General features: G+C 27.7%; 1 pseudogene; it reads left to right on the top strand.

Moving 5' to 3' along the window:
• Positions 1–22,623, top strand: part of LOC138911731 (NADH-ubiquinone oxidoreductase chain 1-like) — a 60,682-nt pseudogene extending 38,059 nt beyond the window's left edge.
• The last annotated feature ends 3,474 nt before the right edge of the window (positions 22,624–26,097 follow it).

The raw sequence follows: 26,097 nt of genomic DNA, 5'->3' as shown, positions 1-26,097 counted from the left end.
ACGCTACCATCTTTGTCGGAGCCAAAAACTAGCTTCTGGACGCTTCTCAAGCGAAATCATGTTGAGTCAGTGCATAATTTTTGCATGGCTGATTCCATTGATTGGAAATTTATACCTCCTCGTTCACCACATTTTGGCGGCCTTTGGGAGACAGCAGTGGAGTCAGCGAAACATCATTTTTATCGTGCTGTTGGATCTTGTGTTCTCAACTTCGAAGAGTTTCGGACCCTAGTCTGCCACATAGCATCGATAATTAATTCCACGCCATTGTTTCCTCTTTCAGAAGATCCAGCAGATCTAGATTTCTTGATTGGTGGACCCAGCTCATCGTATGGTTGGCAACGCGTAAAGTACCTCCAACAACTGTTTTGGTCTCGCTGGCGTAAAGAATACTTAACTCTGCTTCAGCAGCGCTCCAAATGGCGTACTCCGAAACCAGGCCTATGCGTCAACGACATAGTCCTCGTAAAGGATGAAAATCTGCTGCCTCTAAGGTGGCCACTGGCGAGAATCAAAGAGTTAATCGTGGGAAAGGATGGAGTCGCTCGAGTAGCCATTTTGCGCACCGCAACAGGAGAAACGAGAAGAGCTGCAAACAAGCTATGCCTATTGCCCATCAGGGAATCTGTTGAAAGCCCATGCCTTCCAACGGGGGAAGAATGTCTGGTTACGCAGCCAAAACAACTGGAGCGACCTCGCAACTGATAAGAGCAGCATCTTAATTTTATCTTCTAATACTCGCTCTGCAAAGCAAGTGCCTAATTTTCGCTCTTAAGAATTCATTTACATACAGCTGCCGCTCTTCGCTGTAACGATCGTTTTATTGCCCTAGCTTTACTTATGCGAAGGCCTCGTTGCTGCGCATCGAGTTAGTTAAGTCAGTTCGCTATTGTTCTTAAATAATAGGCACAGACCAATTTGGGTCTGCCTTCTTCTCGTAACTTTAAGAAATATAAAACAATTTTAAACACAAAAAATAAATAGTTAATTATTTCTATTAAAGCTATTGAAAAAGCTCAATAGCGCAACAGTATGAAAAAACATTTTGTTTTTCAAGATATCTTGACCAAACTCGGCATTTATTAGTTTTACTTTACTCCTCATATATATGCGAAATCCTATTAAAATGGGACCACTATATCATATAGCTGCCATAGGAACGATCGGGCGAAAATTAAGTTTTTGTATGAAAAAACATTTTGCTTTTCAAGACATCTTGACTAAACTCAGTATTTATTAGTTTTACTTTACTCCTCATATATATGCAAAATCCTATTAAGATCGGACCACTATATCATATAGCAGCCATAGGAACGATCGGTCGAAAATTAAATTTTTGTATGAAAAAACATTTTGCTTTTCAAGGTATCTTGACCAAACTCGGCATTTATTAGTTTTACTATGCTCTTCACATATATTCAAAATACTTTTAAGATCGGACCACTTTATCATATAGCTGCCATAGGAACGATCGGTCGAAAATTAAGTTATATGAAAAAACATTTTGTTTTTCAAGATATCTTGACCAAAGTCGACGTTTATTAGTTTTACTATGGTTTTTATATATATGCCAAATCCTATTAAGATCGGACCACTATATCATATAGCTGCCATAGGAACGATCGGTCGAAAAACAAGTTTTTGTATGAAAAAACATTTTGTTTTTCAAGATACCTTTACCAAACTCGGCATTTATTAATTTTCCTACGCTCCTGATATATGTATATGCAAACTTTAAGATCGGACCACTATATCATATACCTGCCATAGGAACGATCGGCCGACAAACAAGTTTTTGTATGAAAAAACATTTTGTTTTTCAAGATATCTTGACCAAAGTCGACATTTATTAGTTTTACTATGCTTTTTATATATATGCGAAATCCTTTTAAGATGGGACGACTATATCATATAGCTGCCATAGGATCGATCGGTCGAAAATTAAGTTTTTGTATGAAAAAATATTTTATTTTTCAAGATATGCAAAATCCTATTAAGATTGGACCACTATATCATATAGCTGCCATAGGATCGATCGGTCGAAAATTAAGTTTTTGTATGAAAAAACAATTTGCTTATCAAAATATTTTGTCCAAACTCGGCATTTATTAGTTTTACTTTACTCAGTTTGGTCAAGTTATCTTGAAAATCAAAATGTTTTTTTCATACAAAAACTTGTTTGTCGACCGATCGTTCCTATGGCTGCTACATGATATAGTGGTCCGATCTTAATAGGATTTTGCATATATATGAGGATTATAATAAAACTAATAAATGCAGACTTTGGTCAAGATATCTTGAAAAACAAAATGTTTTTTCATACAAAAACTTGTTTGTCGACCGATCGTTCCTATGGCAGCTATATGATATAGTGATCCGATCTTAATAGGATTTTGCATATACATATATGAGGAGCGTAGTTAGACTAATAAATGCCGAGTTAAGTCAAGATATCTTGAAAAACAAAATGTTTTTTCATACAAAAACTTAATTTTCGACCGATCGATCCTGTGGCAGCTATATGATATAGTCGTCCCATCTTAAAATGATTTCGCATATATATGAGGAGTAGCGTAAAACTACTAAATGCCGAGTTTGGTCAAGACATTTTGAAAAACAAAATGTTTTTTCATACAAAAACTTAATTTTCGACCGATCGATGCTATGGCAGCTATATGATATGGTGGTCCGATATTATGGGATTTTACATATATATGAGAATAAAGTAAAACTAATAAATGCCGAGTTTGGTTAAAATATCTTGAAAAACAAAATGTTTTTTCATACAAAAACTTAATTTTCGACCGATCGTTCCTATGGCAGCTATATGATATAGTGGTCCGATCTTAATAGGATTTTGCATATTTATGAGGGGCTTAGTAAGACTAATAAATATCGTGTTTGGTCAAGATATTTTGAAAAACAAAATGTTTTGTCATACAAAAACTTAATTTTCGACCGATCGTTCCCATGGCAGCTATATGATATAGTGGTGCGATCTTAATAGGATTTTGCATATATATGGGGAGCATAGTACAACCAATACATGCCGAGTTTGGTCGAAATATCTTGAAAAACAAAATGATTTTTCATACAAAATCTTAATTTTTGACCGATCGATCCAATGGCAGCAAGATATCTTGGAAAACAAAATGTTTTTTCATACAAAAACCTGTTTGTCGACCGATCATTCCTATGGCAACTATATGATATAGTGGTCCGATCTTAATAGGATTTGGCCTACATATGAAGAGCATAGTAAAACTAATAAATGTCGACTTTGTCGACCTGTTTGTCGACCGATCGTTCCTATGGCAACTATATGATATAGTGGTCCGATCTTAATAGGATTTGGCCTACATATGAAGAGCATAGTAAAACTAATAAATGTCGACTTTGCTCAAGATATCTTGAAAAACGAAATGTCTTTTCATACAACTTAATTTTCGACCGATCGTTCCTACGGCAGCTTTATGATATGGTGGTCCGATCTTAATAGGATTTTGCATATATATGAGGAGTATAGTAAAACTAATAAATGCGAAATAGTCCCTCAGTCTTAAGGCTATCTTAATGAAACTTTGTCCCTATTTCTGTTGCACGCAGCACATATGTCAAAACCAGCTCGATCAGGCTACTATATCATATAGATGCCATAGGAACAATCGGTCGACAAACAAGTTTTTGTATAAAAAAGCATTTTGTTTTTCAAGATATCTCAACCAAACTCAGTATTTATTAGTTTAACTTGAATCCTCATATATATGCAAAATCCTATTAAGTTCGGTACACAATATCATATAGCTGCCATAGGATCGATCGGTCGAATATTTAGTTTTTGTATAAAAAACATTTTGTTTTTGAAGATATCTTGACCAAACTCGGCATTTATTAGTTTTACTTTACTTCTCATATATCTGCAAAATCCTATTAAGATCGGACCACTATATAATATGACTGCCATTGGATCGATCGGTTGAAAATTAAGTTTTTGTATGTTTCTCAAGATATTTTGACCAAACTCGGCATTTATTAGTTTTAATTTACTGCTCATATATATGCAAAATCCTTTTAATATCGGACCCCTATATCATATAGCTGCCATAGGATCGAGCGGTTGAAAATTAAGTATTTGTATGATTTTTAAGATATCTTGATTAAACTCGGCATTTATTAGTTTTACTTTACTCCTCATATATATGCAAAATCCTATAAAGATCGGACCACTATATCATATGGCTGCCATATAAATGATCGGTAGAAATTTTGTTTGTTGTATGAAAAAACATTTTGTTTTTAAGATATCTTGACCAAACTTGGCACTTATTAGTTTTACTTTACTTCTCATATATATTCAAAATCCTATTAATATCAGACCCCTATATCATATAGCTGCCATAGGATCCATCGGTTGAAAATTAAGTTCTTGTATGTTTTTTACGTTATCTTGACCAAACTCGGCATTTATTAGTTTTACTTTACTGCTCATATATATGCAAAATCCTATTAAGATCGGTTCACTATATCATATAGCTGCCATAGAAACGATCGGTCGAAAATTAAGTTTTTGTATGAAAAAACATTTTGTTTATTAAGATATCTTGACCAGACTAGGCATTTATTAGTTACTCTGTTACTCTGCTCCTCATATATATGCAAAATCAAATTAAGAAGAGACCACTACATCATATAGCTGCCATAGGAACGATCAGTCAAAAAAAAAGTTTTTTTATGAAAAAACATTTTGTATTTCAAGATATCTTGACCAAACTCGGCATTTATTAGTTTTACTTTACTCCTCATATAAATGCACAATTCTATTAAAATCGGACCACTTTATCATATAGATGCCATAGGGTCGATCGGTTGAAAATTAAGTATTTGTATGTTTTTCCTTGATTAAACTCGGCATTTATTAGTTTTACTTTACTCCTCATATATATGCAAAATCCTATTAAGATCGGACTACTATATCATATAGCTGCCATAGAAACGATCGGTCGAAAATAAAGTTTTTGTATGAAAAAACATTTGTTTTTCAAGATATCATGACTAAACTCGGCATTTATTAGTTTTACTACGCTCCTCATATATATGCAACATCCTATTAAGATCGACCCCTATATCATATAGCCGCCATAGGAACGGTCGAAACTTTAGTTGTTGTATGAAAAAACATTTTGCTTATCAAGATATCTTCCCCAAACTCGGCATTAACTATTTTCCCTGCGCTTCTTAGATACGGCACTATAAACAGTATGAAAAGGGTCGGTCTGCAAGGGTATTAGATCTTTGGCGTGCCGAAGATAGCCTTTCTTGCTCGTTTTTACAAATTTGTGATCATTGATATAAATTTTTTTTATTTTAATATATTTGATTTAATTTAACTCCATTCAACTTTAAATTTTTTATTCATCTTTCCTAGAAGAATTTAAATTTTCATTATTTTATTACCATTTGTTTTTCATAATACTAAAATTTTTTTTTTTTAGGTTGATCAGTCCCCATTTTTTTTAATGAAACGTTTCATTAATTATATATTTTTAACCTATCCTTATGTACTTTTTGTTTTTTATTTTTACTATCTTTATGTTATCATTATCTTCTATTTTTTTCTAATATATATGGTCTGGGTCTAATTTGTGGCTTGCTTCATTTCTTATAAGTACTTTATCTCCTATTTTTAATTCAACATTTTTTGTTTTTTCATCGTATGCTAAGTTCCTATAAGCCTTGGCGTTTTCTAACATAATTCTAGCTCATTTATATGCCATTTCTAATCTAAACTTTATTTACTTAGAGTAGTAGTAGGATATATTTAATTAGTTTTATTTAAATTTATGGACTGTTTTGGTAGTCTGCCAAATACTAGTTCGTATGGACAATACGCATGCGTTGTTGATGGTGCCGTATTGAAGCAAGATGTGAAACATTGAATCCAGACATCCCAATCAGTTTTGTCTGCAGAGATGTATGAACGAATGTATTCATTAAATGTTCGATGACTTCGTTCTATTGTCCCTAATGTTTGGTGATGGTATATAGTAGAGGTGAGATTCTCGATCTTCATATATTTTCATAAATCAGTTAATTTCTGGTTTTTATACTCTGTTCCCATGTCCGAAATGAACGTCTTCATTGGACCGAAATTGAGTATGAAATTTTCGAATATAACCTTTGCGACATTATTTCCGCTCTTGCTTTTTATTGGAATGTTTTTCAAGATATGCAAAATCCTATTAAGATTGGACCACTATATCATATAGCTGCCATAGGATCGATCGGTCGAAAATTAAGTTTTTGTATGAAAAGCAATTTGCTTATCAAGATATTTTGTCCAAACTCGGCATTTATTAGTTTTACTTTACTCAGTTTGGTCAAGTTATCTTGAAAAACAAAATGTTTTTTCATACAAAAACTTGTTTGTCGACCGATCGTTCCTATGGCTGCTACATGATATAGTGGTCCGATCTTAATAGGATTTTGCATATATGAGGATTATAATAAAACTAATATTTGCCGACTTTGGTCAAGATATCTTGAAAAACAAAATGTTTTTTCATACAAAAACTTGTTTGTCGACCGATCGTTCCTATGGCAGCTATATGATATAGTGGTCCGATCTTAATAGGATTTTGCATATTTATGAGGGGCTTAGTAAGACTAATAAATATCGTGTTTGGTCAAGATATTTTGAAAAACAAAATGTTTTGTCATACAAAAACTTAATTTTCGACCGATCGTTCCCATGGCAGCTATATGATATAGTGGTGCGATCTTAATAGGATTTTGCATATATATGGGGAGCATAGTACAACCAATAAATGCCGAGTTTGGTCGAAATATCTTGAAAAACAAAATGATTTTTCATACAAAATCTTAATTTTTGACCGATCGATCCAATGACAGCAAGATATCTTGGAAAACAAAATGTTTTTTCATACAAAAACCTGTTTGTCGACCGATCGTTCCTATGGCAACTATATGATATAGTGGTCCGATCTTAATAGGATTTGGCCTACATATGAAGAGCATAGTAAAACTAATAAATGTCGACTTTGTCGACCTGTTTGTCGACCGATCGTTCCTATGGCAACTATATGATATAGTGGTCCGATCTTAATAGGATTTGGCCTACATATGAAGAGCATAGTAAAACTAATAAATGTCGACTTTGGTCAAGATATCTTGAAAAACGAAATGTCTTTTCATACAACTTAATTTTCGACCGTTCGTTCCTACGGCAGCTTTATGATATGGTGGTCCGATCTTAATAGGATTTTGCATATATATGAGGAGTATAGTAAAACTAATAAATGCCAAGTTTGGTCAAGACATCTTAAAAAACAGAATTTTTTCATACAACTATCAAATTTTCTATCGATCGTTTGTATGGCAGCCATATGATATAGTGGTCCGATTTTAATAGGATTTTGCATTTATATGAGGAGTAAGGTAAAACTAATAAGTGCCGGCTTTGGTCAAGATATCTTGATAAAGAAACTATTTGTTCATACAACAACTTCATTTTCGACCGATCGTTCCTATGGCAGCTTATGATATAGTGGTCCGATCTTAATAGGACTTTGTATATACATAAGGAGTATAGTAAAAATAATAAATGCCAAGTTTCTCGTGAAATGTGTAACGCATAGAAGGAGACATATCCGACCCCATAAAGTATATATATTTTTGATCAGCATCAACAGCCGAGTCGATAGAGCCATGTCCGAGTCGATAGAGCCATGTCCGTCTGCCCGTCTGTCTGTCTGTCCGTCTGTCTGTTTCTATGCGAACTAGTCCCTCAGTTTTAAGACTATCTTATGAAACTTTGTCCCTATTTCTGTTGCACGCAGCACATATGTCAAAACCAGCTGGATCGGGCCACTATATCATATAGATGCCATAGGAACGATCGGTCGACAAACAAGTTTTTGTATGAAAAAAAAATTGGTTTTTCAAGATATCTTAACCGAACTCAGTATTTATTAGTTTAACTTGAATCCTCATATATATGCAAAATCCTATTAAGATCGGTACACAATATCATATAGCTGCCATAGGAACAATCGGTCGAAAATTAAGTTTTTGTATGAAATAACATTTGGTTTTTCAAGATATCTTGACCAAACTCGGCATTTATTAGTTTTACTAAGCTCCTCATATATATGCAAAATCCTATTAAGCTCGGACCACTATATCATATAGCTGCCATTGGATCGATCGGTTGAAAATTAAGTTTTTGTATGTTTTTCAAGATATCTTGACCAAACTCGGCATTTATTAGTTTTACTTTGCTCCTCATATATCTGCAAAATCCTATTAAGATTGGACCACTATATCATATAGCTGCCATAGGAACGATCGGTCGAAAATTAAGTTTTTGTATGAAAAAAGATTTTGTTTATCAAGTTATCTTGACCAAACTAGGCATTTATTAGTTTTACTCTGTTCCTCATATGGATCGGTCGAAAATTGGGTTTTTGTATGAAAAACCATTTTGTTTTTCAAGATATCTTAACTAAACTCAGCAATTATTAGTTTTACTCTGCTCCTCATATATATGCAAAATCATATTAAGATCAGACCACTATATCATATAGCTGCCATAGGAACGATCGGTCGAAAATTAAGTTTTTGTATAAAAAAAATTTTGTTTTTCAAGATGTCTTAACCAAACTCTGTATATATTAGATTAACTTTAATCCTCATATATATGCTAAATCCTATTAAGATCGGTACACAATATCATATAGCTGCAATAGGAACGATCGGTCGAAAATTAAGTTTTTGTATGAAATAACATTTTGTTTTTCAAGATATCTTGACCAAACTCGGCATTTATTAGTTTTACTATGCTCCTCATATATATGCAAAATCCTATTAAGATCGGACCACTATATCATATAGCAGCCATTGGATCGATCGGTTGAAAATTAAGTTTTTGTATGTTTTTCAAGATATCTTGACCAAACTCGGCATTTATTAGTTTTACTTTACTCCTCATATACATGCAAAATCCTATTAAGATCGGACCACTATATCATATAGCAGCCATTGGATCGATCGGTTGAATATTATGTTTTTGTATGTTTTCTTGACCAAACTCGGCATTTATTAGTTTTACTTTGCTCCTCATATACATGCAAAATCCTATTAAGATCAGACCACTATATCATATAGCTGCCATAGGAACAATCGGTCGAATATTAAGTTTTTGTATGTTTTCAAGATATCTTGACCAAACTCGGCATTTATTACTTTTACTTTACTCCTCATATACATGCAAAATCCTATTAAGATCGGACCACTATATCATATAGCTGCCATAGGAACGATCGGTCGAAAATTAAGTTTTTGTATGAAAAAACATTTTGTTTTTCAAGATATCTTAACCAACCTCGGCATTTATAAGTTTAACTCTGCTCCTCATATATATGCAAAATCCTATTAAGATCGGACCACTATATCATATAGCTGCCATAGGAACGATCGGTCGAAAATTAAGTTTTTGTATGAAAAAAGATTTTGTTTATCAAGATATCTTGACCAAACTAGGCATTTATTAGTTTTACTCTGCTCCTCATATGGATCGGTCGAAAATTGGGTTTTTGTATGAAAAACCATTTTGTTTTTCAAGATATCTTAACTAAACTCAGCATTTATTAGTTTTACTCTGCTCCTCATATATATGCAAAATCATATTAAGATCAGACCACTATATCATATAGCTGCCATAGGAACGATCGGTCGAAAATTAAGTTTTTGTATAAAAAAAATTTTGTTTTTCAAGATGTCTTAACCAAACTCTGTATATATTAGATTAACTTTAATCCTCATATATATGCTAAATCCTATTAAGATCGGTACACAATATCATATAGCTGCAATAGGAACGATCGGTCGAAAATTAAGTTCTTGTATGAAATAACATTTTGTTTTTCAAGATATCTTGACCAAACTCGGCATTTATTAGTTTTACTATGCTCCTCATATACATGCAAAGTCCTATTAAGATCGGACCACTATATCATATAGCAGCCATTGGATCGATCGGTTGAAAATTAAGTTTTTGTATGTTTTTCAAGATATCTTGACCAAACTCGGCATTTATTAGTTTTACTTTACTCCTCATATACATGCATAATCCTATTAAGATCGGACCACTATATCATATAGCTGCCATAGGAACGATCGCTCGAAAATTAAGTTTTTGTATGTAAAAACATTTTGTTTATCAAGATATCTTGACCAAACTAGGCATTTATTAGTTTTACTATGCTCCTCATATATATGCAAAATCCTATTAAGATCGGACCACTATATCATATAGCTGCCATAGGAACGATCGGTCGAAAATTAAGTTTTTGTATGAAAAAAGATTTTGTTTATCAAGATATCTTGACCAAACTAGGCATTTATTAGTTTTACTCTGCTCCTCATATGGATCGGTCGAAAATTGGGTTTTTGTATGAAAAACCATTTTGTTTTTCAAGATATCTTAACTAAACTCAGCATTTATTAGTTTTACTCTGCTCCTCATATATATGCAAAATCATATTAAGATCAGACCACTATATCATATAGCTGCCATAGGAACGATCGGTCGAAAATTAAGTTTTTGTATAAAAAAAATTTTGTTTTTCAAGATGTCTTAACCAAACTCTGTATATATTAGATTAACTTTAATCCTCATATATATGCTAAATCCTATTAAGATCGGTACACAATATCATATAGCTGCAATAGGAACGATCGGTCGAAAATTAAGTTCTTGTATGAAATAACATTTTGTTTTTCAAGATATCTTGACCAAACTCGGCATTTATTAGTTTTACTATGCTCCTCATATACATGCAAAGTCCTATTAAGATCGGACCACTATATCATATAGCAGCCATTGGATCGATCGGTTGAAAATTAAGTTTTTGTATGTTTTTCAAGATATCTTGACCAAACTCGGCATTTATTAGTTTTACTTTACTCCTCATATACATGCATAATCCTATTAAGATCGGACCACTATATCATATAGCTGCCATAGGAACGATCGCTCGAAAATTAAGTTTTTGTATGTAAAAACATTTTGTTTATCAAGATATCTTGACCAAACTAGGCATTTATTAGTTTTACTATGCTCCTCATATATATGCAAAATCCTATTAAGATCGGACCACTATATCATATAGCAGCCATTGGATCGATCGGTTGTATATTATGTTTTTGTATGTTTTCTTGACCAAACTCGGCATTTATTAGTTTTACTTTACTCCTCATATACATGCAAAATCCTATTAAGATCGGACCACTTTATCATATAGCTCCCATAGGAACGATCGGTCGAAAATTAAGTTTTTGTATGAAAAAACATTTTGTTTTTCAAGATATCTTAACCAACCTCGGCATTTATTAGTTTTACTCTGCTCCTCATATATATGCAAAATCATATTAAGCTCAGACCACTATATTATATAGCTGCCATAGGAACAATCGGTCGAATATTAAGTTTTTGTATAAAAAAAATTTTGTTTTTCAATATATCTTATTCAAACTCTGTATATATTAGTTTAACTTTAATCCTCATATATAAGCAAAATCCTATTAAGATCGGTACACAATATCATAAAGCTGCAATAGGAACGATCGGTCGAAAATTAAGTTTTTGTATGAAATAACATTTTGTTTTTCAAGATATCTTGACCAAACTCGGCATTTATTAGTTTTACTAAGCTCCTCATATATATGCAAAATCCTATTAAGCTCGGACCACTATATCATATAGCTGCCATTGGATCGATCGGTTGAAAATTAAGTTTTTGTATGTTTTTCAAGATATCTTGACCAAACTCGGCATTTATTAGTTTTACTTTGCTCCTCATATATCTGCAAAATCCTATTAAGATTGGACCACTATATCATATAGCTGCCATAGGAACGATCGGTCGAAAATTAAGTTTTTGTATGAAAAAAGATTTTGTTTATCAAGTTATCTTGACCAAACTAGGCATTTATTAGTTTTACTCTGTTCCTCATATGGATCGGACGAAAATTGGGTTTTTGTATGAAAAACCATTTTGTTTTTCAAGATATCTTAACTAAACTCAGCATTTATTAGTTTTACTCTGCTCCTCATATATATGCAAAATCATATTAAGATCAGACCACTATATCATATAGCTGCCATAGGAACGATCGGTCGAAAATTAAGTTTTTGTATAAAAAAAATTTTGTTTTTCAAGATGTCTTAACCAAACTCTGTATATATTAGATTAACTTTAATCCTCATATATATGCTAAATCCTATTAAGATCGGACCACTATATCATATAGCTGCCATAGGAACGATCGGTCGAAAATTAAGTTTTTGTATGAAAAAACATTTTGTTTTTCAAGATATCTTGACCAAACTCGGCATTTATTAGTTTTACTAAGCTCCTCATATATATGCAAAATCCTATTAAGCTCGGACCACTATATCATATAGCAGCCATTGGATCGATCGGTTGAAAATTAAGTTTTTGTATGTTTTTCAAGATATCTTGACCAAACTCGGCATTTATTAGTTTTACTTTACTCCTCATATACATGCATAATCCTATTAAGATCGGACCACTATATCATATAGCTGCCATAGGAACAATCGGTCGAATATTAAGTTTTTGTATGTTTTCAAGATATCTTGACCAAACTCGGCATTTATTACTTTTACTTTACTCCTCATATACATGCAAAATCCTATTAAGATCGGACCACTATATCATATAGCTGCCATAGGAACGATCGGTCGAAAATTAAGTTTTTGTATGAAAAAACATTTTGTTTTTCAAGATATCTTAACCAACCTCGGCATTTATAAGTTTAACTCTGCTCCTCATATATATGCAAAATCCTATTAAGATCGGACCACTATATCATATAGCTGCCATAGGAACGATCGGTCGAAAATTAAGTTTTTGTATAAAAAAAATTTTGTTTTTCAAGATGTCTTAACCAAACTCTGTATATATTAGATTAACTTTAATCCTCATATATATGCTAAATCCTATTAAGATCGGTACACAATATCATATAGCTGCCATAGGAACGATCGGTCGAAAATTAAGTTTTTGTATGTAAAAACATTTTGTTTATCAAGATATCTTGACCAAACTAGGCATTTATTAGTTTTACTATGCTCTTCATATATATGCAAAATCCTATTAAGATCGGACCACTATATCATATAGCAGCCATTGGATCGATCGGTTGAATATTATGTTTTTGTATGTTTTCTTGACCAAACTCGGCATTTATTAGTTTTACTTTGCTCCTCATATACATGCAAAATCATATTAAGATCAGACCACTATATCATATAGCTGCCATAGGAACAATCGGTCGAATATTAAGTTTTTGTATGTTTTCAAGATATCTTGACCAAACTCGGCATTTATTACTTTTACTTTACTCCTCATATACATGCAAAATCCTATTAAGATCGGACCACTATATCATATAGCTGCCATAGGAACGATCGGTCGAAAATTAAGTTTTTGTATGAAAAAACATTTTGTTTTTCAAGATATCTTAACCAACCTCGGCATTTATTAGTTTTACTCTGCTCCTCATATATATGCAAAATCCTATTAAGATCGGACCACTATATCATATAGCTACCATAGGAACGATCGGTCGAAAATTAAGTTTTTGTATGAAAAAAGATTTTGTTTATCAAGATATCTTGACCAAACTAGGCATTTATTAGTTTTACTCTGCTCCTCATATGGATCGGTCGAAAATTGGGTTTTTGTATGAAAAACCATTTTGTTTTTCAAGATATCTTAACTAAACTCAGCATTTATTAGTTTTACTCTGCTCCTCATATATATGCAAAATCATATTAAGATCAGACCACTATATCATATAGCTGCCATAGGAACGATCGGTCGAAAATTAAGTTTTTGTATAAAAAAAATTTTGTTTTTCAAGATGTCTTAACCAAACTCTGTATATATTAGATTAACTTTAATCCTCATTTATATGCTAAATCCTATTAAGATCGGTACACAATATCATATAGCTGCAATAGGAACGATCGGTCGAAAATTAAGTTCTTGTATGAAATAACATTTTGTTTTTCAAGATATCTTGACCAAACTCGGCATTTATTAGTTTTACTATGCTCCTCATATACATGCAAAGTCCTATTAAGATCGGACCACTATATCATAAAGCAGCCATTGGATCGATCGGTTGAAAATTAAGTTTTTGTATGTTTTTCAAGATATCTTGACCAAACTCGGCATTTATTAGTTTTACTTTACTCCTCATATACATGCATAATCCTATTAAGATCGGACCACCATATCATATAGCTGCCATAGGAACGATCGGTCGAAAATTAAGTTTTTGTATGTAAAAACATTTTGTTTATCAAGATATCTTGACCAAACTAGGCATTTATTAGTTTTACTATGCTCCTCATATATATGCAAAATCCTATTAAGATCGGACCACTATATCATATAGCAGCCATTGGATCGATCGGTTGAATATTATGTTTTTGTATGTTTTCTTGACCAAACTCGGCATTTATTAGTTTTACTTTACTCCTCATATACATGCAAAATCCTATTAAGATCGGACCACTTTATCATATAGCTCCCATAGGAACGATCGGTCGAAAATTAAGTTTTTGTATGAAAAAACATTTTGTTTTTCAAGATATCTTAACCAACCTCGGCATTTATTAGTTTTACTCTGCTCCTCATATATATGCAAAATCATATTAAGATCAGACCACTATATCATATAGCTGCCATAGGAACAATCGGTCGAATATTAAGTTTTTGTATAAAAAAAATTTTGTTTTTCAATATATCTTAACCAAACTCTGTATATATTAGTTTAACTTTAATCCTCATATATAAGCAAAATCCTATTAAGATCGGTACACAATATCATAAAGCTGCAATAGGAACGATCGGTCGAAAATTAAGTTTTTGTATGAAATAACATTTTGTTTTTCATTTTAGATGTGATAATCTGGGAGTAAACCAGGGTGGTTTTGAAATATTATATAGATATATATATTATAGTAAATCATCAACAATATATAAATATATAAATATATAATAATTTATAAAATTTATATTAATTTATATAAATCAAAAGAATCATTAGATAAATCTTTAAAATATAGATTTTTTTTTACCATATTTGTAATGATTTTTGGATTGCGAAATTTTTTATTTAAATTGTTAATTATATAATAATATATTAAATATTTATATATATATAGATTATCTATTAATCTAGACTTAGTATACAAAAATGTTTTTTTAAAATTTATTAATTTAAAAATAGATAAATTTTCTTTATATCTATTTTTTCTTAATTTGCAAAAAAAAAAAAAAAATTAGAATGATTTTTTAATAGCCTTAAAATTGACTTTAATTTAATAGGGTTATTGGTATTAATTTTTTAATTAAATTTAATTATTTAGTAAATTTATAATTACATATTAATGATTTATTTAATGGGTTTACTTAAATTAATTTTATTTAATTTATTTATTTTTAAAATTTGTAAGTTTATTAAATTTTGTAATTTTTATAAGTTATTAAAATTAAAAAATCATTCTATTTTTATTTTACTAAAATGTAGTATTATTATATAATATTAATTATTTTAAAATTATGTAAAAGTTTAAAAATTTATGTATTAATATGAAAAAATTAAATAATATTTAATTTTCATTTTTATTTTTAAATGGAAATTATATTAATAGGGGTTTATTTTTGATTATTTTGGATTCTAGTGATTAAATAAAATTATTATAAATTTATTAAATTATAAAAAAATAAAATTTTAAATAAATTATTAAAAAGAGATTTATAAATAGTTTATTTTATATTAAATCATTTAATTAAATTTATAAAGTTTTATTTTGGCTTAAAAGTTTGTTATTAATTTGATTTATATGTAAATTTTTGTGTGAATATTTAATAATTTAAAAAATTATTAAATTTATTATAATCGCAGTAATTAATTTTATTAGTTAAAGAAATTTAGAAATAGCAATATTAAAGAGTATAGATTAAATTGGTGCCAGCAATCGCGGTTACACCAATTATACAAATGAATTTTTTTAGTAAAAGTTAAATTGGTTTAATTTAAATATAATTAAATTTATTAAGTGAAATTTTAAATTTAAAATTTTTATTAAGTGAATAATTGAAACTTGAAAATTTTAAATAAAAACTAGGATTAGATACCCTATTATTTAAAATGTAAATATAAATACTTAAGTAGTAATAGTTAAGTTCTTGAAACTTAAAAAATTTGGCGGTATTTTAGTCTATCCAGAGGAACCTGTTTTGTAATCGATAATCCACGATGGACCTTACTTAAGTTTGTAATCAGTTTATATACCGTCGTTATCAGAATATTTTATAAGAATATTAATATTCAATAATTTTTATTAAAATTTATATCAGATCAAGGTGTAGCTTATATTTAAGTAATAATGGGTTACAATAAATTTATTTAAACGGATAAAATTATGAAAAAATTTTTGAAGGTGGATTTGGTAGTAAAATTATAAAGATTAATAATTTGATTTTAGCTCTAAAATATGTACACATCGCCCGTCGCTCTTATTATTAAGGTAAGATAAGTCGTAACATAGTAGATGTACTGGAAAGTGTATCTAGAATGACAATTTAAAGCTTATTAAGTAAAGCATTTCATTTACATTGAAAAGATTTTTGTGCAAATCAATATAAATTGATTAGATTTTATTTATTAATTTTATTTATTTTATTTTAGAATATTAAAAATAATTATATAAGAAAAAGTTTTAGTATTGTTTAAAGAAAAAATAATTTTAATAATAGTTTAATAGTATTGTAAAAGAAAATTGAAATATTTTGAAAAATTTTTATTTTAAAAGAAAATTTAATTTATTGTACCTTGTGTATCAGCGTTTATTAAATAAAAAATATTTAAATATATTTTTCTCGATTTTAAAAGAGTTAATATAATATTAAAGTTAATGTAATAAAATTATTTTAAATATTATATTAGAAATGAAATGTTATTCGTTTTTAAAGGTATCTAGTTTTTCAAGAAATAAATTTAATTTAGAAATTATAAATTTATTTAAAAAATTTTTTAATTAAATAATTTATAATTTTAATATTTTATGGGATAAGCTATAAAATAAATTTTTAAAAATAATAAATAAATTTAAAATATATATGCTTAGAATTAGCAATTATTAAAAATTGTGTTATAATTTATTTTATAAATTAAATTATTTATTATATTTTAAATTTTTATTGAAATATTAATTTTAATTTTTTAAATTAAGAAATAATGATAGAATTAGTATATTTTATTGTAAAATAAATTTAAATGATAAGTTTAAGTAAAGAATTCGGCAAAAATAATATTCGCCTGTTTAACAAAAACATGTCTTTTTGAATTAAATTTAAAGTCTAACCTGCCCACTGAAAATTTTTAAATGGCCGCAGTATTTTAACTGTGCAAAGGTAGCATAATCATTAGTCTTTTAATTGAAGGCTGGAATGAATGGTTGGACGAAATATTAACTGTTTCATTTAAATTTTTTATAGAATTTTATTTTTTAGTCAAAAAGCTAAAATTTATTTAAAAGACGAGAAGACCCTATAAATCTTTATATTTTATTTATTTTAATTATAAAGATTATTTTTATTATTATAAATTAAAATATTTTATTGGGGTGATATTAAAATTTAAAAAACTTTTAATGATTAAAATCATTAATGTATGAATATTTGATCCATTAATAATGATTAAAAATTTAAGTTACTTTAGGGATAACAGCGTAATTTTTTTGGAGAGTTCATATCGATAAAAAAGATTGCGACCTCGATGTTGGATTAAGATATAATTTTGGGTGTAGCCGTTCAAATTTTAAGTCTGTTCGACTTTTAAATTCTTACATGATCTGAGTTCAAACCGGCGTAAGCCAGGTTGGTTTCTATCTTTAAAAATATATAATATTTTAGTACGAAAGGACCAAATATTAAAATAATTTTATTTTTATTTAGAATAATATTAATTAATATAACTATTTTGGCAGATTAGTGCAATAAATTTAGAATTTATTTATGTAATATTTATTACAAATAGTACTTGTTTTATATAGAATTGATTATATCTTTAGTAGGGAGTTTATTATTAATTATTTGTGTATTAGTTAGAGTAGCTTTTTTAACTTTATTGGAACGAAAAGTTTTAGGTTATATCCAAATTCGTAAGGGTCCTAATAAAGTTGGTTTAATAGGAATTCCTCAACCTTTTTGTGATGCAATTAAATTATTTACAAAAGAACAAACTTATCCATTATTATCTAATTATTTAAGATATTATATTTCGCCTATTTTGTCTTTATTTTTATCTTTAGTGGTTTGAATATGTATACCATTTTTTGTAAAATTATACTCTTTTAATTTGGGAGGGTTATTTTTTTTATGTTGTACTAGATTAGGAGTTTATACAGTTATAGTAGCTGGGTGATCTTCTAATTCAAATTATGCTTTATTAGGGGGTTTACGGGCTGTTGCTCAAACTATTTCTTATGAAGTTAGTTTAGCTTTAATTTTATTATCTTTTGTATTTTTAATTGGGGGGTATAATTTTTTATACTTTTATTATTATCAAACTTATATTTGATTTTTATTTATTTTATTTCCTATAGCTTTGGTTTGGTTAACAATTTCTTTAGCTGAAACTAATCGAACACCTTTTGACTTTGCTGAAGGGGAATCTGAATTAGTATCAGGGTTTAACGTTGAGTATAGAAGAGGAGGATTTGCATTAATTTTTTTAGCTGAGTATGCAAGAATTTTATTTATAAGTATATTATTTTGTGTAATTTTTTTAGGATGTGATGTGTTTAATTTATTATTTTATTTAAAATTAATATTAATTTCATTTATTTTTATTTGGGTTCGAGGTACTTTACCTCGGTTTCGTTATGATAAATTAATATATTTGGCATGAAAGTGTTTTTTATCTTTTTCATTAAATTATTTAATATTTTTTATTGGTTTAAAAATTTTATTGTTTTCTTTATTATTGTGAATTAAAATTAGTAATTTATTAAGTTAATAGAAAGTAAGATTTCTATCTTATGTTTTCAAAACATATGCTTATTCAAGCTCATTAACTAATTTAAAAGATTATCTCATCATTTATTTACTAAAGGGTTAATAATATAGTATAAAAAATAAACAACGGTTAAAATTTGTCCAATTAAAACATAAGGTTCTTCTACAGGGCGGGCTCCAATTCAAGTTAATAAAATTACTGTTACTACTATAATTCAAAATAAAATCTGATTAATTGGGTAAAATTGAATACCTCGGAATTTTCTTAGGTTATAAAATGGAAGAATTATTAAAATTGCAATTGAAAGAACTAAAGCAATTACTCCTCCTAATTTATTGGGAATAGATCGAAGAATTGCGTAAGCGAATAGAAAATATCATTCTGGTTGAATGTGAGCTGGTGTTACTAATGGGTTAGCTGGGATAAAATTATCTGGGTCTCCCAATAAATTAGGATTAATTAAAATTAAAGAAATTAGTAAAAAAATTATAATAATAAATCCGACAATGTCTTTGTAGGTAAAATATGGATGAAATGGGATTTTATCTCTATTTGAATTTAATCCAATTGGGTTATTTGATCCTGTTTGATGAAGGAATAATAAATGAATTAAAGTTATTGCTAATACAATAAAAGGTAAAATAAAGTGGAATGTAAAAAATCGAGTTAAAGTTGCATTATCAACAGCAAATCCTCCTCAAACTCATTGCACAAGATCAATTCCAAGATAAGGTACTGCTGATAATAAATTTGTAATAACTGTTGCTCCTCAAAAAGATATTTGTCCTCATGGTAATACATAACCTATAAAAGCAGTTCCTATTACTAAAAATAAAATAATTACTCCAATTATTCATGTAGGTGTAAATAAATAAGATCCGTAGTAAATTCCTCGTCCTACATGTAAATAAATACAAATAAAGAAAAAAGAAGCACCGTTAGCGTGTATTGTTCGTAATAATCATCCGTAATTTACATCACGACAAATATGATTAACTCTATTAAAAGCTAAATTTACATCTGCGGTGTAGTGTATAGCTAAAAATAATCCAGTTAAAATTTGGATAATTAAACATAATCCTAATAAAGATCCAAAATTTCATCATCTTGAAATATTAATAGGTGCAGGAAGATCAACTAAAGCATTGTTAGCAATTTTAAATAAAGGGTGGGAGGTTCGTAAAGGTTTGTTCATTAATTTATAATTCGTAATGGTCCTTTAAATATTTTAGTAATTTTTACAATAACAATCAAGGTAATTAATAAATAATTTATTAAAAGAATTGTAATTAAGTTGGTAGGAAAGTTATAAAGTTTATTTAATGATAACGAATTTTCTATAAAATAAGAATAATTTGATGAAATTGATTCTATTTCATTATTTAATAAAAAAAATCTAATTGAATTTTTGTCGATAAAAAAAATTAAAATTAAAGATGTAAAAAATAGAGAAATTGAAATTATTGTTAATTTAATTGATAAATTAAATATTTCATTAGAAGCTAAAGATGTGACATAAATAAATAAAACTAATATACCCCCTAGAAAAATTAAAAATAAAATATATGAGAATCAAAATGTTTTTGTTATTAATCCTGTAATTAGAGAAATTAAAATTGTTTGGATTAAAAGTGTTAATCCTATGGCTAATGGGTGAATTATATTTATAAAAATAATTGAAGTTAAGAAAATTAAAGAATATAAAATTATTTGAAGAATTTCAAGAGGTAGTTTATATAAAATATTAATTTTGGGGATTAATGAAAAAGAAATTCTTTTCTCTTGAAGTTTTAAAAGAATTAATCTTATTTTTGATTTACAAGACCAATGTTTTTATTAAACTATTAAAACTAATGATTATAATTTTGTACTGAAGTTTACCAATGATTTTATTTATTTGTGGGTTATTTTGTTTTGTTTCTAACCGAAAACATTTGTTATCAATACTTTTAAGTCTTGAATTTATTGTTTTAATTTTATTTTTTATATTATTTATTTATTTAAATATAGTAAATTATGAAAGTTATTTTAGTATAATATTTTTAACTTTTAGAGTTTGTGAAGGTGCTTTAGGTTTATCTATTTTAGTGTCAATAATTCGAACACATGGGAATGATTATTTTCAATCTTTTAGAATTATATAATGTTAAAATTAATTTTTTTTTTAGTATTTTTATTACCTCTTTGTTTTATTAATAATATATTTTGAATGGTGCAGGTTTTATTATTTTTTATTAGTTTTTTATTCTTATTAATAAATAATTTTATAAATTATTGAATAAATATTTCTTATTTTTTAGGATGTGATATACTTTCTTATGGGTTAGTTTTATTGAGTTTATGAATTTGTTCTTTAATATTAATAGCAAGAGAAAGAGTTTATAAATACAATAACTATAAAAATTTATTTTTATTAAATGTTGTTATATTATTATTATTACTTGTTTTAACATTTAGAAGAATAAGTTTATTTATATTTTATTTATTTTTTGAAAGAAGTTTAATTCCAACTTTATTTTTAATTTTAGGTTGAGGGTATCAGCCTGAACGATTGCAAGCTGGTATTTATTTATTATTTTATACTTTATTAGTTTCTTTACCTATATTAATTGGAATTTTTTACTTAATAAATAAAATAGGAACAATAAATTTTTATTTAATAAATAATTTTATATTTAATTATGATTTGCTATATTTTTGTTTAGTATGTGCTTTTTTAGTAAAAATACCAATATTTTTAGTTCATTTGTGGTTACCTAAGGCTCATGTTGAAGCTCCTGTATCTGGTTCTATAATTTTAGCTGGAATTATATTAAAATTAGGGGGTTATGGTATGTTACGAGTTTTATCAATTTTACAAATAATAAATCTAAAATATAGATTTATTTGAATTAGAATTAGATTAGTTGGAGGAGTTTTAGTTAGATTTGTTTGTTTACGTCAAACTGATTTAAAGGCTTTAATTGCTTATTCTTCAGTAGCTCATATAGGGATTGTTCTAGCAGGGCTTTTAACTATGTCTTATTGAGGTTTATGTGGATCTTATAGATTAATAATTGCTCATGGACTTTGTTCTTCTGGGTTATTTTGTTTAGCTAATGTATCTTATGAACGATTAGGGAGACGAAGCTTATTAATTAATAAGGGACTTTTAAATTTTATACCTGCTATAGCTTTATGGTGATTTTTATTGAGATCAGCAAATATAGCAGCCCCTCCTACATTAAATTTATTAGGTGAAATTTCTTTATTAAATAGAATTGTTTCATGGTCTTGAGTTTCTATAATTATACTTTCTTTATTATCTTTTTTTAGAGCTGCTTATACTTTATATTTATATTCATTTAGTCAACATGGAAAAATTTTTTCTGGAGTTTATTCTTTTAGAAGAGGTAAAATTCGTGAATATTTATTAATATTATTACATTGGTTACCTTTAAATATATTAATTATAAAAAGAGATATATGTTTATTGTGATTATATTTAAATAGTTTAAAAAAAATACTAATTTGTGGTGTTAGTGATATGAATAATTCATTTTAGATCGTGAAATATTTGTCAATTTGTAGAATTAGATTTTTAAATTTAATTTCTATTAGAATAACATGTTTTTTTTGTAGTCTTTATTTTTTATTAAATAATTTAGTATATTTTATTGAATGAGAAGTAGTTTCCTTAAATTCTATATCAATTACTATAACTTTTTTATTTGATTGAATAAGTTTATTATTTATGTCTTTTGTGTTAATAATTTCTTCTTTAGTAATTTTTTACAGAAAAGAATATATAAGAGGAGATGTTAATATTAATCGTTTTATTATATTAGTTTTAATATTTGTTTTATCTATGATATTATTAATTATTAGACCTAATTTAGTAAGAATTTTATTAGGGTGAGATGGATTAGGATTAGTTTCGTATTGTTTAGTTATTTATTTTCAAAATATTAAGTCTTATAATGCTGGTATATTAACAGCTTTATCAAATCGAATTGGGGATGTAGCTTTATTATTAGCTATTGCATGAATATTAAATTATGGAAGATGAAATTATATTTTTTATTTAGAAGTTATGCAAAATGAATTTGAAATAATATTAATTGGATCTTTAGTAATATTAGCTGCTATAACTAAAAGTGCACAAATTCCATTTTCTTCTTGATTGCCAGCTGCTATAGCTGCGCCAACTCCAGTGTCTGCTTTAGTTCATTCGTCTACATTGGTAACTGCAGGAGTGTATTTATTAATTCGGTTTAATATTTTATTGAGAAATTCTTGAATAGGACAGTTTTTACTTTTATTGTCAGGTTTAACTATATTTATAGCAGGTTTAGGAGCTAATTTTGAATTTGATTTAAAAAAAATTATTGCTTTATCTACTTTAAGTCAATTAGGGCTAATAATAAGAATTTTATCAATAGGTTTTTATAAATTAGCTATATTTCATTTATTAACTCATGCTTTATTTAAAGCTTTATTATTTATATGTGCAGGAGCAATTATCCATAATATAAATAATTCTCAGGACATTCGTTTAATGGGGGGTTTAAGAATTCACATACCTTTAACTTCAGCTTGTTTTAATGTATCAAATTTAGCTTTATGTGGGATACCTTTTTTAGCTGGGTTTTATTCAAAAGATATAATTTTAGAAATTGTTATAATTAGAAATATTAATATATTTTCTTTCTTTTTATATTTTTTTTCAACTGGGTTAACAGTTTGTTACTCATTTCGGTTAGTTTATTATTCTATAACAGGAGATTTAAATTGTAGTAGTTTGAATGTATTAAATGATGAAGGTTGAGTTATATTACGAGGAATAATAGGTTTATTGGTTATAAGAATTATTGGGGGTAGAATATTAAATTGATTAATCTTTCCTGTGCCTTATATAATTTGTTTACCTTTTTTTTTAAAATTATTAACTTTATTTGTTTGTATTTTTGGAGGTTTATTTGGTTATTTAATTTCAGTAAGAAATTTATATACAATTAATAAATCAATAATTTTATACAATTTAACAAATTTTATAGGTTCAATATGATTTATACCTTACATTAGAACTTATGGAGTTATTTTTTATCCTTTAAATTATGGTCAAATTGTTAGTAAAAGTTTTGATCAAGGTTGATCAGAATATTTTGGAGGTCAACATTTATACCAAAAATTATTAAATTATTCTCAAACTTTATTTTTAATTCATAATAATAATTTAAAAATTTATTTAATATTATTTGTATTTTGAATTTTAATTTTAGTAAATTTTTTATTATTTTTATATTTAAATAGCTTATATTTAGAGTACAACACTGAAGATGTTGGGGAGATTATTTAATCTTTAAATATAGTGAATTTATTTTAGTAATTTATAAAAATAATAAAATTTTATTTTTACAATGAAAATGTAAAGTTTTATTTTTAAACTATATAAATAGAAGTATAAATGGAATTTAACCATTAAAAGAAAAAAGTTAGCAGCTTTTACTTGATCACCATACTTCCTTAATTGGAGTAAAAGCTCAATTCTATCATTAACAGTGATAAGCCTCTAATTTGGCTTCAATTAAAGAATAAGGGTAAAATTACCTAAAATTAGGTCGAAACTAAATGCAATAAATCGCTTCATATTCAAAAATTGTTATAAGGTAGATTGAAATATCAATACTTTTTAAATGCAAATCAAATGTTATAATTAACTACAACCCCGTTATTAATTAAGAAGATCAATTTAATATACCTTGATTTCATTCATGATATAGCCCAATTAATAAAATAAAAATAAAAATTATTGAAGTTGTTGATCAAATTATTAAATTTGAAAATTTAAAAATAATGATTATAGGGAGAATTAAAGCAATTTCAACATCAAAAATTAAAAAATAATTGTGATTAAAAAAATCGCAAAGAAAATGGTAACCGAGAAGATGATTTTGGATCAAATCCACATTCAAAAGGAGATCTTTTTTCTCGGTCAACTAAGGTTTTTTTAGATAAAATTGAAGCTAAAATTATAACAATAAAAGAAATTATTATAATTACTGTGGCGATAAAAAGAATTGAAAAAATTATCAATACTATTAATAATAGACCTTATGATTGGAAGTCATATATACTTTTATACTATATTGATATAATAAATTTATTAACCTCCTCATCAGTAAATTGTGATATATAAAAATAATCAAACTACATCGACAAAATGTCAATATCATGCTGCTGCTTCAAAGCCAAAATGATGGGCTTTAGAAAAGTGATTATTTAAATGTCGTAATAAACAAATTAATAAGAATGTTGTTCCAATAAGAACATGAATCCCATGAAATCCTGTAGCTATAAAAAATGTTGAACCATAAACTGAATCTGCAATTGTAAATGGGGCTTCAATATATTCATAGGCTTGAAGTATTGTAAAGTAAATTCCTAAAAGAACAGTAAAAAATAGCCCTTGAGTAGTTTGTGAATGGTTTCCTTCCATTAATCTATGATGAGCTCATGTTACGGTAACTCCTGATGTTAATAAAATTGCAGTATTTAAAAGAGGAATTTGAAAAGGGTTAAAAGAAATAATTCCAGCAGGTGGTCATGATGCTCCTAATTCAATTGCTGGGGATAAACTTCTGTGGAAAAATGCTCAAAAAAAACTCACAAAAAATAAAACTTCTGATAAAATAAATAAAATTATACCTCATCGTAAACCAATAGTTACAGGGTAAGTATGTAATCCTTGATAAGTTCCTTCTCGAGATACATCTCGTCATCATTGATAAACAGTTAAGATAGTAATAATATTTCCTAAAAAAAATAATGATGTATCATATTGATGAAATCACTTAATTATTCCTGAAACAGTTGTTATTGCACCAATTGCTCCTGTTAATGGTCATGGTCTGTAATCAACTAAATGAAATGGATGATTTGAATGTGTAGACATTTATTTTATATACTTATATATTT

Source organism: Drosophila virilis, unplaced genomic scaffold (genome assembly GCF_030788295.1).
Source record: "Drosophila virilis strain 15010-1051.87 unplaced genomic scaffold, Dvir_AGI_RSII-ME tig00002308, whole genome shotgun sequence".
NCBI classification, from domain to species: domain Eukaryota; kingdom Metazoa; phylum Arthropoda; class Insecta; order Diptera; family Drosophilidae; genus Drosophila; species Drosophila virilis.
The sequence above is the reverse complement of the archived record's forward strand: the minus strand, read 5'-3'. Positions and strand labels throughout refer to the sequence as shown.